The sequence below is a fragment of the Pantherophis guttatus genome, chromosome 4 (genome assembly GCF_059756535.1).
Source record: "Pantherophis guttatus breed Tessera chromosome 4, ASM5975653v1, whole genome shotgun sequence".
Classification (NCBI taxonomy): Eukaryota; Metazoa; Chordata; class Lepidosauria; order Squamata; family Colubridae; genus Pantherophis; species Pantherophis guttatus.
The window spans coordinates 94738811-94751091 of record NC_142066.1 but is presented as its reverse complement, the minus strand read 5'-3'; the positions used below and the strand labels follow the sequence as shown (position 1 = coordinate 94751091).

The 12281-nt window shown below is 44.2% G+C and overlaps 1 protein-coding gene across 6 annotated transcripts in view; it reads left to right on the top strand.

Moving 5' to 3' along the window:
• The window catches only part of CTNNB1 (catenin beta 1), a 101181-nt gene that overhangs the window by 37500 nt on the left and 51400 nt on the right, over nucleotides 1–12281 (top strand). For 4 of the 6 annotated variants that reach the window (XM_087894177.1, XM_087894163.1, XM_060685965.2 and 1 more), the window contains one exon: nucleotides 7626–9010. The exons of the other annotated variants lie outside the window; for them this stretch is intronic. The gene's annotated coding sequence lies outside the window, so the exon portion shown is untranslated. Of the gene's footprint in view, nucleotides 1–7625; nucleotides 9011–12281 lie in introns of those variants that run through there. 6 annotated transcript variants of the gene reach the window in all.

The following is a 12281-nucleotide window of genomic DNA, read 5'->3' as shown; positions in this document are numbered from 1 at the left end:
AGGGAAATGAAGCGCCGGAAAAGACACCTGGAGAGCAGTTGGAGGGCCAGTCTCGCTGAATCTGATTGAACACTGGTAAGGTCGCATATTAAGACCTACCTAGTGGCGATAAAGACGGCAAAGTTTAATTACTTTTCCGCCTCTATTGCGTCATCAGGGAATCGTCTGGCCGCCCTGTTCAGGGTAACCCGCTCCCTGCTCCATCTGGGAGTGCGGGAAGATCCCTTGGAAGGCAGGGCGGAAGATTTCGGACAATACCTGTATGACAAAATCGCTCAGATCCGGGGGGATTTGGACTCTGACTGGGTAGATCAGGGCAGGGTGACGAGGAATAGTCTTGAGAATGTTATCTGGGAGGAGTTTGATGCTGTGACTCCCGATGATGTGGACAGGATTTTGGGGAGACTTAGTGCGGCCTCATGTTTACTGGACCCGTGTCCCTCCTGGTTGCTACTGGCTTCCCAGGAGGTTACACGAGGCTGGCTCCAGGGTGTTATCAACGCTTCGTTGAGTGAGGGTTACTTCCCCACTGCCTTGAAAGAGGCGGTGGTGAGGCCTCTCCTCAAGAACCCATCCCTCGATCCGGCAATATTGGCCAACTACCGTCCTGTCTCCAACCTTCGCTTCATGGCGAAGGTTGTTGAGAGTGTGGTCACGCGACAGTTTCCGCAATTCCTGGAGGAAACATCTTATCTAGATCCGTTCCAGTCGGGTTTCAGGTCTGGGCACAGCACGGAAACGGCATTGGTCGCGTTGGTTGATGACCTCTGGAGGGCTCGGGACGGGTTGCTCCTCTGTTCTGGTCCTGTTAGACCTCTCAGCGGCTTTTGATACCATCGACCATGGTATCATGCTGCACCGGCTGGAAGAGTTGGGGATGGGAGGCACCGTGTTACGGTGGTTCTCCTCCTTTCTCTCAGACCGGTCGCAGTTCGTGTTGGCAGGGGGGCAGAGGTCGACCTCGAGGCCTCTCATTTGTGGAGTGCCGCAGGGATCGGTCCTCTCACCCTTTCTGTTCAACATTTATGTGAAGCCGCTGGGCGAGATCATCCGTGGCTTTGGGGTGAGATACCACCAGTACGCTGATGACACCCAGCTATACATCTCCACCCCAGGCCACCCCAACGATGCCCTTGAAGTGATGTCCCAGTGCCTGGAGGCTGTGCGGATCTGGATGGGGAGGAACAGGCTCAACCTCAACCCTTCCAAGACTGAGTGGCTGCGGCTCCCGGCATCCCGATATAGTCAGTTGACTCCATCACTGACTATTGGGGGCGAGTCGTTGGCCCCCACAGAGAGGGCTCGCAATCTGGGAGTCCTCCTGGATATGCAGCTGTCCTTGGAGGAACATCTGACGGCTGTAACCAGGGGGACCTTTTGTCAGGTTCGCCTGATTCGCCAGTTGCGGCCCTTTCTTGATCAGGATTCCCTGTGCACAGTCACTCATGCCCTCGTCACCTCTCGCCTTGACTACTGCAACGCTCTCTACATGGGGCTCCCCTTGAGGAGCACCCGGAGGCTCCAGCTGGTCCAGAACGCAGCAGCGCGGATAGTGACGGGAGCAGCATGGCGCTCCCATGTAACACCGCTCCTGCACGAGCTGCACTGGCTCCCAGTGGTCTTCCAGGTGTGCTTCAAGGTGTTGGTTATCACCTTTAAAGCACTCCATGGCATAGGGCCTAGCTATCTTCGAGACCGCCTGCTGCTACCGACGACCTCCCATCGACCCGTGCGCTCCCACAGAGAGGGCCTCCTCAGGGGGCCATCAGCCAAACAGTGCATGCTGGTGACCCCCAGGGGGAGGGCCTTCTCTGTGGGGGCACCTACCCTCTGGAATCAGCTGCCCCCAGAGATAAGGAGAATCCAAGACCTCAGTGCCTTCCGCCATGCCCTTAAAACCCATTTTTTCAAGCAAGCCAGGCTGGCTTAAGAAGAAATTTTTAAATGTTTTAATTGGTAGTGAGTTTTAATTGGGCCAAATTTATATATCTTTTAATTGTTTTTTTAATATTTGTACTGCATGTTTTTTAAGTTTGGCTGTACACCGCCCTGAGTCCTCAGGGAGAAGGGTGGTATAGAAATTTAAAAATAAAATAAATAAAATAAAATAAAATAAATAAATATTGCTACTCTGGTCCAATCTGGAGCTGCTAGCAAAGTCCTTTGTGCAGTCCTGAAGCTCATTTTGGATGGGCCAAAATAAATTCAGATTAAACTTTTCCAAGATACTGACAGCTATCAATAGATATTGGAGTGACCTAATAACATTGGCTTCAGTACCGTAATCTATATGGGTTCATGCACCTTCCCTGAAAAAAGGAAGAAAAAAAAGATCTATCAGCTGTCCAAGGTAGCCCAGTGTAGAGTGTATCCAGTAGTCTGGCTAATTGTGATCCAGGCATGAATTGCCAGAGTATCTTGCTCAGGTGAACTTGCTAAAGCTGAAGATGGGCAAAGGTGTCAGGGTTCCAAATAACACCCCCAACAAAATCAAACACTGAGGCTTGAAGTTCCTCAAAGCTACCGTATTTTCCGGCGTATAAGACGACTTTTTAACACAGGAAAATCAACTCAAAAGTCGGGGGTTGTCTTATACGCCGGGTACCCGAATCTGAGTTGCTGGCGCTGACCGATGATGCTACGGGAGCTCTGACAACATTGAGGGGAAGCTGTGCCAATCTCGTCAAGGCTGCATGCCGCTGAATGCTGGAACCAGCTGGTTGCTACGCGGAGCTTCCCCCGCCGTCCCAGGCATCCAGGGGGATATTACCGACGCTCTGACTTCCCCAGCTGACCCCCAGTGATGGCGAGCCCCACCTGTCTGGGGAAGTCGGAGCATCAGTAATATCCCGCTGGATGCCTGGGGGAAGCTCCGCGCAGCAACCAGCTGGGTCCAGCATTCAGCAGCATGCAGCCTTGACTAGATCGCCACAGCTTCCTGTCAATGTTGTCAGCGCTTCCATAGCGTCAGCGGTCAGCCCCAGCAACTCAGATTCATGAAGCTGTGCCGATCTCGTCAAGGCTGCATGGGTGAAGGAAAAAAAACCTGGTACAAAATAGCCCTCTTGCCACTACACGTAGCGTAGCCCATTACCTTGACAGGCAGATGTGCAGCCTCGCTCATAGGTATCTCTACAGTACAGCAACAATACATACAGTACAGTATACAAATAGCTAACAGTCAAGACCCCATCATGGCTCCACCAGCAAGAAGAAGGAAATATGAAGCCAGTTTTAAACTTAAAGTTGTAAACTTTGCCATGGAACATAATAACTGCTGCTGCAAGACAATATGGAGTAACAGAAAAGATGGTTCGGGACTGGAAAGCAAATGTAAAAGCATTAAAGAGTATGCCAAGGGGTAAGTGTGCATTAAGAAGAGGCACCCCACATTGGCCAGAACTCGAAAAACATGTAGCAGACATGGTGAATGAGCATCGCCAAAATGGTTATGTAGTGACACGAAATAAAATACGTTTGTTTGCACTTCAGTGGGCCAAATCTAACCCAGATCACAGCAACAGATTTAAGGCCACTGTATCCTGGTGTACTAGATTCTTGGAAAGGCATAATTTGGTATTGAGGCAAAAGACAAAAATTGCACAAAAATGCTTTTAATTTGGCAGTCAATCCATCCCAGCCGGTGTCCAGTGGCTTCAGTTTTGTTGGTGGGGACCCCGTCTTTAACAGTTTGGTTAGGGGCAGCGCTACCTCCACAAAAGCCAGAATGAATTGCCTATAGAATTTGGCGAACCCCAGGAAGCTTTGGAGCTGTTTTCAGATGCTTGGGGGTTGCCAATCCTGAGCGGCTTTAACTTTGGTTGTGTCCATCTCTATCCTGTCGCTAGAAATCCGGTATCCTAAGTAGTCTAGTGAAGTCTTATGAAACTTGCACTTCGACAGCTTTACGTAGAGCTTATCAGAGCGCAGTTTTTTCAGCACCTGCTGGATGAGCTTTATGTGCTCTTCCAGCGTTTTGCTGAATATGAGGATATCGTCCAAGTAGACCAGAACCCCCTTGTATAGGTGCTCATGCAGAATCTCATTAATAAACTGCATGAAGACTGCGGGGGCCCCCTGAAGTCCAAATGGCATCACTTTGAATTGGAAGCTGCCAAGTGGGCAGTTGAATGCGGTTTTCCATTCATCACCCTCCCTAATCCGTATACGGTAGTAGGCTTTCCTCAAGTCCAGCTTGGTAAACACTTTGCCCTTTGACAGGTGATTGAGCAAGTCCTTCATGAGGGGGAAGGGGTAGGTGTTCTCCATGCACACCCCATTAATCCAATGAAAATACACGCAGAGCCTCATCCCCCCCGTCCTTCTTTTTAAACAGCACAGGGGCCGCCACTTTGGATTTTGCAGGCTCTATGATTACAAATCGTTAGATTTGTGTCTATGTACTTTCTCAACTCCTTCAATTTGGTCGGAGTCATTGAGTACATGTTAGGCTTGGAAAGTTTCGCCCCGGCACGAATTCTATTGTGCAGTCGGTCAGGTGATGTGGGGGAAGGAAGTTGCTAAGCACTCCTCCAAGTCTCGATACTCCCGGGGCATCTGCTGGCTGCCCGGCGGGACGTTCTGGGCCGGGGCAGCAGTCTCCAGAAGGGTTGCTTTTTCCGGGTTCATGATCTCTGGGGTGGGGAGTTCTTGCCTCACTGGTGGCAACGGGCCCAGTCCAATGACTATCTTTCTGTGGCTGCCATCCCAAGAGATCATGGGTCCCCAATTATCGAGCCATGAGAACCCCAAGATTATGGGACCTGTCATCTTGGAAACAACTACAAACTGGAGGAATTCTTTGTGGCACCCCAGTTCTAACTTAATGAGCTCCCTGAGTCTGGTGGCAGGGGCACTGCCAATTAGCGAGCCATCCACCTGCTCGAAGCTGATAGGCTGTCGGAAGGGGTGAGTGCGTGTGCCTAGTTGCTTGATTATTATAATAACAATGTGGGGGCTAATTAGGCATCGCGTGTAGCCGGTGTCTGTGACTGCCTCCACTCCTCCCTGGGCTCTGGTCTGGGGGGCCATTAGGGTAACCTTCAGGGCAAAGGGGCGGATGGCTCCACTCACTATCGGGTCATCCTCACCATTGTCTTCCTCTGTGGAGGGGGAGGGGGAATCCCCGGTCGGGCTCTTTTCTGATCCTGCAGGCTGGGCAGGGCTCTCTGCCGCTTGCTTAGTCCCTTGTCCGGCAGTTTCCGCAGGGTTTTCTTAGGTCCTGCCCAAGCAGGGGACTTCGCCCGGGGCAGGGATGCTGGAGCTAAGCATTCCGATGCTCGATGGCCCCTGTTGGGTGACGTTGCTGAACCTCAACCTAATCAGCTGAAAATCGTCCGCGTCCTAAATCATCTGCAAACGCTTGTAATTTATACTCCTCTTTTTAAATTTTCATCCCTTTTATCTCATCATTTTGTCTATTTGTTTGGTATTCATTATAGAAGAACCGCAAATAACAGGCCTTAAACTATTAGAACAGATAGAAAGATATGGAAAAGTCTCTAGTTTGAAAATAAACAAAGACAAAACAAAAATCTTGGTGAAAAATACAACAGAAAAACAAAACAGAGATAAAAGAAACGTTAGATATACAGGTTGTGAAGAAAGTTAAATATTTGGGAGTACATTTAACTTCAAAATGTGCAACAATAAAGGAAGAAAACTATTATAAATTAAAACAACAAATGGAAAAAGATTTGGAAAAATGGAAGAATCTCCAACTATCACTTATGGGACAGATTGCATTGATAAAGATGAACATGGGAGACTTCCGTTGGCACCGCCGGCGTCACTGACAGTCTTTTTAGACCGCCAGCCCCGCGATTCCGTTGGAGCTGTTCTGACAGCGCTAATCAGCTGTCAGACGGCTCGAAAACCTCTCCTTTGGGAAAAGAAGGAGAGGAGAGCCGGTGGGTGAGGGTAGAGCTCCCCGGGAGCCCCTGGAGCAATTCCAGGGGCTTGGAGGATGAGAGCTCCCCGTTCAGCCCACTGAAGCTCCGGATCCGTGGCGACTCCGTTTTAAACAGAGCTAGATGCCGGCGACCAACTCTGCAGTCAACAAGGAGATTAATTGATTCCAAAAGCAGGCAGAACGGAAGCAGGAGAACAAGCCTTTGCAAGTATGTTGCTTAACTCCTGGGATACAATGTTTCTACTTGATTTCGCTGAGCTGAAGGAGGAATGGCGTCTTTATTATGGCTGGACTGAAAGTGAAAGCTAAGTGCTTGTTAATAGATTTGTGCTTAGAGACTGGACTTAAGCTGCCGGGATTTGAGAGCTGGGTGTAGAAAAGACTATCTTGCTTGATAAACTACAATTAAATTGGAGAAAGTTGCTTAAGAGATATTTTGGCTTTGAAAAGAAAAATTTTCTTAAAATAATATGGTTTCCAAGCAAAGTGCTGGAAGCTCTTTAATGGCGTCAGAAATGACACAGAGAACTGATTCACAGAGCCAAGAGGATTTTTTCAGAGACCTTACAGAACTTATAAAGGAAGCCATGAATAATCAAATGGCAATTATTAATAACTTGACAGTAATCATAGAACAAAAGTTTATAGAGCTGGAGGAGGATTTAAAAGCAAATGAGGATGTTTTTGAAGGAAAGCACAAAGACAATGAAGGAGACATTTTGATTAAAACAGAGAAGCTGGATTTGGCTGACTCTCAAGGATCTTCAAACTCTTTTCCTGCCCTTGTGGAATTAACTGATAGAATTCTTCAAAAATATAATTTGGAGCAAAAAGAAGAAGAAACTGACCAGCCTTATGAGGTTTCGGAAGATTTGGCAGAGGCATTCACAGAATTAATTGAAATGCAACAACTGGACTTTTTATTGCAAACTCATCGAGTTAACTCTTCGTTCTATGGACTGACTGATTATATAAGCAAGAAGAGTCGATATGGGGGCTCCAAATCAGAGGAAATGATTCTAAGAAAGGGGCAAGTTTTAAAGATACATCAACCCCCAGTTGAAAATCAAAACCTCCTTAAAATAAAAGCAAGAGGGAGGAAAAAAGATTGGAAAAAATATAGAAAGAAAGGAAGAAGGGAAGATTAATTTTCTTTGGTTTAATAACTGATGTATTAATGATTAATTACAATGATTAAGTAAATGAATTAAGAATTCAATTAATGATTAATTAAGGTTTAAGAAAAAATATTTGAATCTTGAGAATAAAAGTAGGAGGGAGAGTAAAATGATTAAGAAAATGAACTAAGAATTTCTTACAGATGTATTATGAGAACTCTAGGCTTTGAATGATCTATTAGTGTTTGTTAATGTTTTTAAAAAACTCTTAGGTCTAAAGGATTATATGTTATTTTGAGTTTAAAGGGAGGTTGATGAATAATCTCTAGAAGGGGAGTTAAGGGATCTAGGGAATTATAGTCTTGCATTAATTTAGCATATTTTAGCGTATGATTGATAAAATTTATACCGTTTTTCTTCTGGGAAGTCAGGGGAGGGGGGTGGGAAGGGGGTGGTGGAAGGGTGGGTTTATAAATGTTTAAATATACAAGTGAAAATGTTATCTGTTTGATTATAAAAAATAATAAAAACCTTTTATTCAAAAAAAAAAAAAGATAAAGATGAACATATTACCAAGATTGTTATTTATATTCCAGATGGTGCCAATAAAAATTGAAAAGACATACTTTCATCATCTGAATAAAATAATGAGGAAATTTATATGGCAAGGGAAAAAAACAAGAATAAATTTGAAAATGCTACAAGACACCAGGTTGGGAGGGGGATTTGGTTTACCAAATTGAGAATTATATTAGCAAGCAGCAACATTGACATGGCTGAAAGAATGGGATTGAACTAAGAAACATAAGGCTGTTAACACTGGAAGGGCATGATTTCTAACTGAGTTGGCATGCTTTTTTTGGTATAGTAGAAATAAGATACATACATACTTTCATAGACATTATATATGAAATGCATTGCTAATGGTTTGGGAGAAGGTTAGAGATAAATACTATGAAAATACCAATATGGTTATCAACGATGGAAGCTTTAATACACCCAAATGTTTTTAATTTTGGAAATATTGTTAGATATAAGGATTTGTTAACAGATAAGGGGGAATTGAAAGAGAAACGAGACCTGGAAGAACGGGGGATTGAGACAGATTGGTATATGTATATGCAGATAAGAACAAGATATGAAAAAGACACTAAGTTACATGGTTTTTATTTGGAAAAGACTGAGTTGGATAGGATACTCACAGGAATGGAAAAAAATTTAATAAAATTTTGTAATATTTTTTTGCTATCTATTGAATTGGAGGAGAAACAGGTAAAAGAAACAATGATAGCTTGGGGAAGAAATTTTGGATATTCAATTGAACTTGAAAAATGGCAACAACTATGGGAAAGGAACTATAAATTAATGATGTCCACCGCATATAAGGAAAACCAATATAAAATATTTTATAGATGGCGTATGCCACAGGAAAAGTTAGCAAAAATGTTTAAAGATAAATCAGCGAAATGTTGGAAATGTCACAAACTACCAGGATCCTATTATCATATGTGGTGGACATGCCCTGAAGCAAAAAATTATTGGAATAAAATTAAAACCTGGCTGGAAGAAATGACACAATTACATATTGAATTCAAACCAGAGTTGTCCTTATTGGGTATCCTACTTGACAAAATTAAAAAGGAATATATTTATTTTATTATACACGTAATAACAGCTGCAAGAATTGTTTAAGCTCAAAATTGGAAATTAGAGAAAATACCTTTGGAAGATGAAGTGATAAAAAAGATTTTAGATTGTGCAGAAATGAACCAATTAACTTCATTGATTAAAGACAGGGAAGAATCAGAATACTGTAAAATATGGAATTATTTTTATTGTTGGTTGGAAAAGAGATATAAATTATTAATTTTATAACTCTGTAAAAATTTGATGGCAAGAATATGGTTATAGGGATGAACTTTTATAGTGGTTTGGATGACGATTAAGATTGAAGAAACTGTTGGAACAAGAAGAATAAAAAGAACTGAAGAAGTCAACACCGAGATATCACAGAGGAGGGATAATTGATGTATTAAATGTTTGTTTGTCTTAAAAAATAAAAAAACTTTTTAAAAAAATCATCCGAGTCCTATAACTCCAGGTTCCCTCATCATGAAGCTCAGCCCTCATTCCAATGCTTCTCCCTCGTTCATGCCTTCGGCGATGGCAGAGATCAATTCACAATCAGAGGGGTATTGGTTCCCATACTGATCGATGTAGGCCCAGACTCGGTTCAGGAAGTATGCCAGCTTCCCTGGGGTCCCATTGAAGGTCAACGCAAGGGGAGGGAGCGCCGCAGCAGGCACAGGCTGCTGGGCCAGGACTTGCTGCGGGTTCACTGGCAACTGCTGTGGGATCGTGGCTTGGGGTTGCGGCTGGACCACTTGCTGAGGAAACTGCATATGCAGCGGCATCCAGGCAGGCGTCCATTGACACTGTACCGACCCCTGGCCTGGGTAGTAAGCCCATCTGGAAGGGATTTGGCTTGCAGGTGGGAACCCCATCCCGGGTGGCAGTTGCGGGGCTGGCAAGCTCCAAGCCCCTTGCGGCTGGACGGGAACTCCATGGCCAGCCTGGCTGGCTGGCAGGGGGTGCAGTCCTGAGCGGCGGGAATCCACAGCTGGGCTTACCCGAAGCGACAGGCCGGGGGCTGAGCAGCTTCAGGCTGAATGAAAAGTTGTTGCCGCTTCAGCCCTTTGTGCTACTGGTCCCTGGCTAAGGAAGGTGAACATTGGTTGTGCCAAGGTCCACTCTGGCAGCCCTGTGCTGGCATGCTGGGCATCCCATTTACTCTGAGTCGGCTTAACTACTCCGGTAAACCAGCTAGGGATTGGCTGCATGACGGCGGCGGGAGTCCCCATTCTTCAGAGTGCCTGTGGTGCGGCGGCTGCGATAACTCTCATCGTGGTTCCCACATTGCTCCTTGAAGCAGGGTGGCTCCGCTGGCTTCGCCTTGCACTGCCAGGTCCTGCTGCAAGCTTCACTTCGGCAGTTACTCCTTAGGCCGGACACCCAGTTGGTGGGCAGCCTCCGCAGCCTTTATCGCTTCCACCATCCCAGGGGAAGGAGAATAGAGAGTCTCAGGAACTGTTGCTGAGCCCATGCCTGCTGCTCCCTCCATAGGCTTCTTTTCCTCCTCCATCTTCCCTGAATCTTCGCGTCACCCTGGGTTGGGTTGGTGCGTGGAGCTCAGGACCTCGAACAGCTCCCCAGGGTTGAGAAATCTGCTCTAATTTTAAAGGAGATTTTGGTTAATGTCAGGGTTCCAAGTAACACCCCCAACAAAATCAAACTCTGAAACTTGAAGTTCCTCAAAGCTAACTTTTATTAGGGATGTCATATTGGCACATCTGGGAAAACCTGAATCTGAAAGCTTCTGGGTTTTCCTCATCCACAAGGAAGTTCAAGACCTTGCCCACATCTCCCACATGTCCACACAGCTGCAATCAGTTCTTTCCCGAACAGAAGACATCCTCCAATTTCTTCTTTGCACAGCTGCCGGACACCATGGCCTTGAACTTCTCTTAGAGAAGTTTGTTATGCCTATCTCTATTTCACTCATGCAATCCTCCCTTCCAACTTCCCATGGTATGATTGTGGCAGGCCTGGATCCTCAAGGCACATAGGTAATATGGCTTCCAGGCATGACAAAAGGCTTTTTTGATCATAACTTCTACCTGCTGATTAAGACAGATTTTTTTTATTCCTTTTTTTCAAGGAAGATCCCAAATGAGGTTATGAACTAGCAAGATCAATTTCCATTTCATAATCAACTTTAAATCCTGACTGAAAATGCCTGAGATAATCCATGATATTTGTGGTCTTCTGTAGTTGATTTGCAACCATCTTCTCACCTAGCTTTATAGGGAAATGGAAATTGGAAAAGCAACAATAACTAATTTTTTTGGAGTGGGAATTCAGATTCATGGTATACTACTGTCTCCTTAAACAAAAGTATTACATATTTTTTCAGACATACATTAACTACTTCCCACAGCTACCTTTGACCATCCACAGAAACCACTGATCAAGTACACAAGTGGCGGCATTCAAACAACAGGACCTTAATCCATTTCAGATGCTACTGGGAGAAAAGAATCCAAATACAAATACTAGTTAACTACAGTGAAACATACAATCCAGAATGAAACAGATGGCTTGATCTGTTAAGGAACCTGTCAATTCATCTGGTATGCATGCAGGGATTGGTTGTGTCCTGTTATCTTTACTCTGAAGAGGGTTGCCAGGAAGCTGAACATCATAAGTGCAGAGAAATGACATGTTGCTGCTTTGATTGCTATGTGTAGGCTCAAACATAGAGCTCTTAATCAGGTTTCAGTAACTGCTTCTGGTTTTCTGCCATTGTACCTAAATTGCCCAAGCTATAATCAGAGCAAATGTAGTGGTAGTCTAAATTGAAATGGTACAGGATTTAGATTTCCTAATAAAGAAGCCATACCCTTTGGAAGTCCATTTTTACAATTTTAATGGAAATTGTCAAATCTTTATTTAGGTACACCTCTAATGCTTAATGTAAAACCAAATTCAAATTAAAAGGCCTTGCATGAGAAAAAGATTAGGTAATATTGAGCCTAGATACCATATAAAAAGTTTATGTCCAACTGTTCAGCATGCTGTTACTGAAATTGTGATTATTTATGCTTCACATTTTAAATATTGGTTTTAGTATTTAAATACAGGATGCATGTGCTTAGAAAAAGCCATTCAGCTAACAGTAAATACTGCAGAGAAATGAAGACTGTTGTCCGCAAGCTGCATTGTAACTATTTCCTATTAAACTAGGGAGAATTCAGCCTTCTGTTTATGGAATTTCTTGTTTCGTGTTCCTTCCAAGGAATTGGAATAACAAATCCAAAGCATACATATGAAAGGCAGCATGTGGGCTGTATAATTCCAGTTAGCATTACCACCTTGTTTTTAGAATGTAAATGAGAAATAAATGAAACAAGAAAATAAATTTTATTTAAAAGTCCAAAGGAAATATAGATGCAAGCTGCTAATAATAAAGTTTCCTTAGGATTTCAGAAGCCAAGGAAACAATAACTTTATCAGCGTGGATGCTGAGAGAGGGGGGGGGGAATGGTTATTGTAAGTTAAGGAAAAAAACATGGAGAATAATTTAAGCAGATTTATTGAAAAATGCAGACCTCATTTTAGCCACTTATAAAAAGGATTTTTATACTTTCATTCTGGATGTAGATATCTTCACTATCTCCTTAATCTTGCCATTT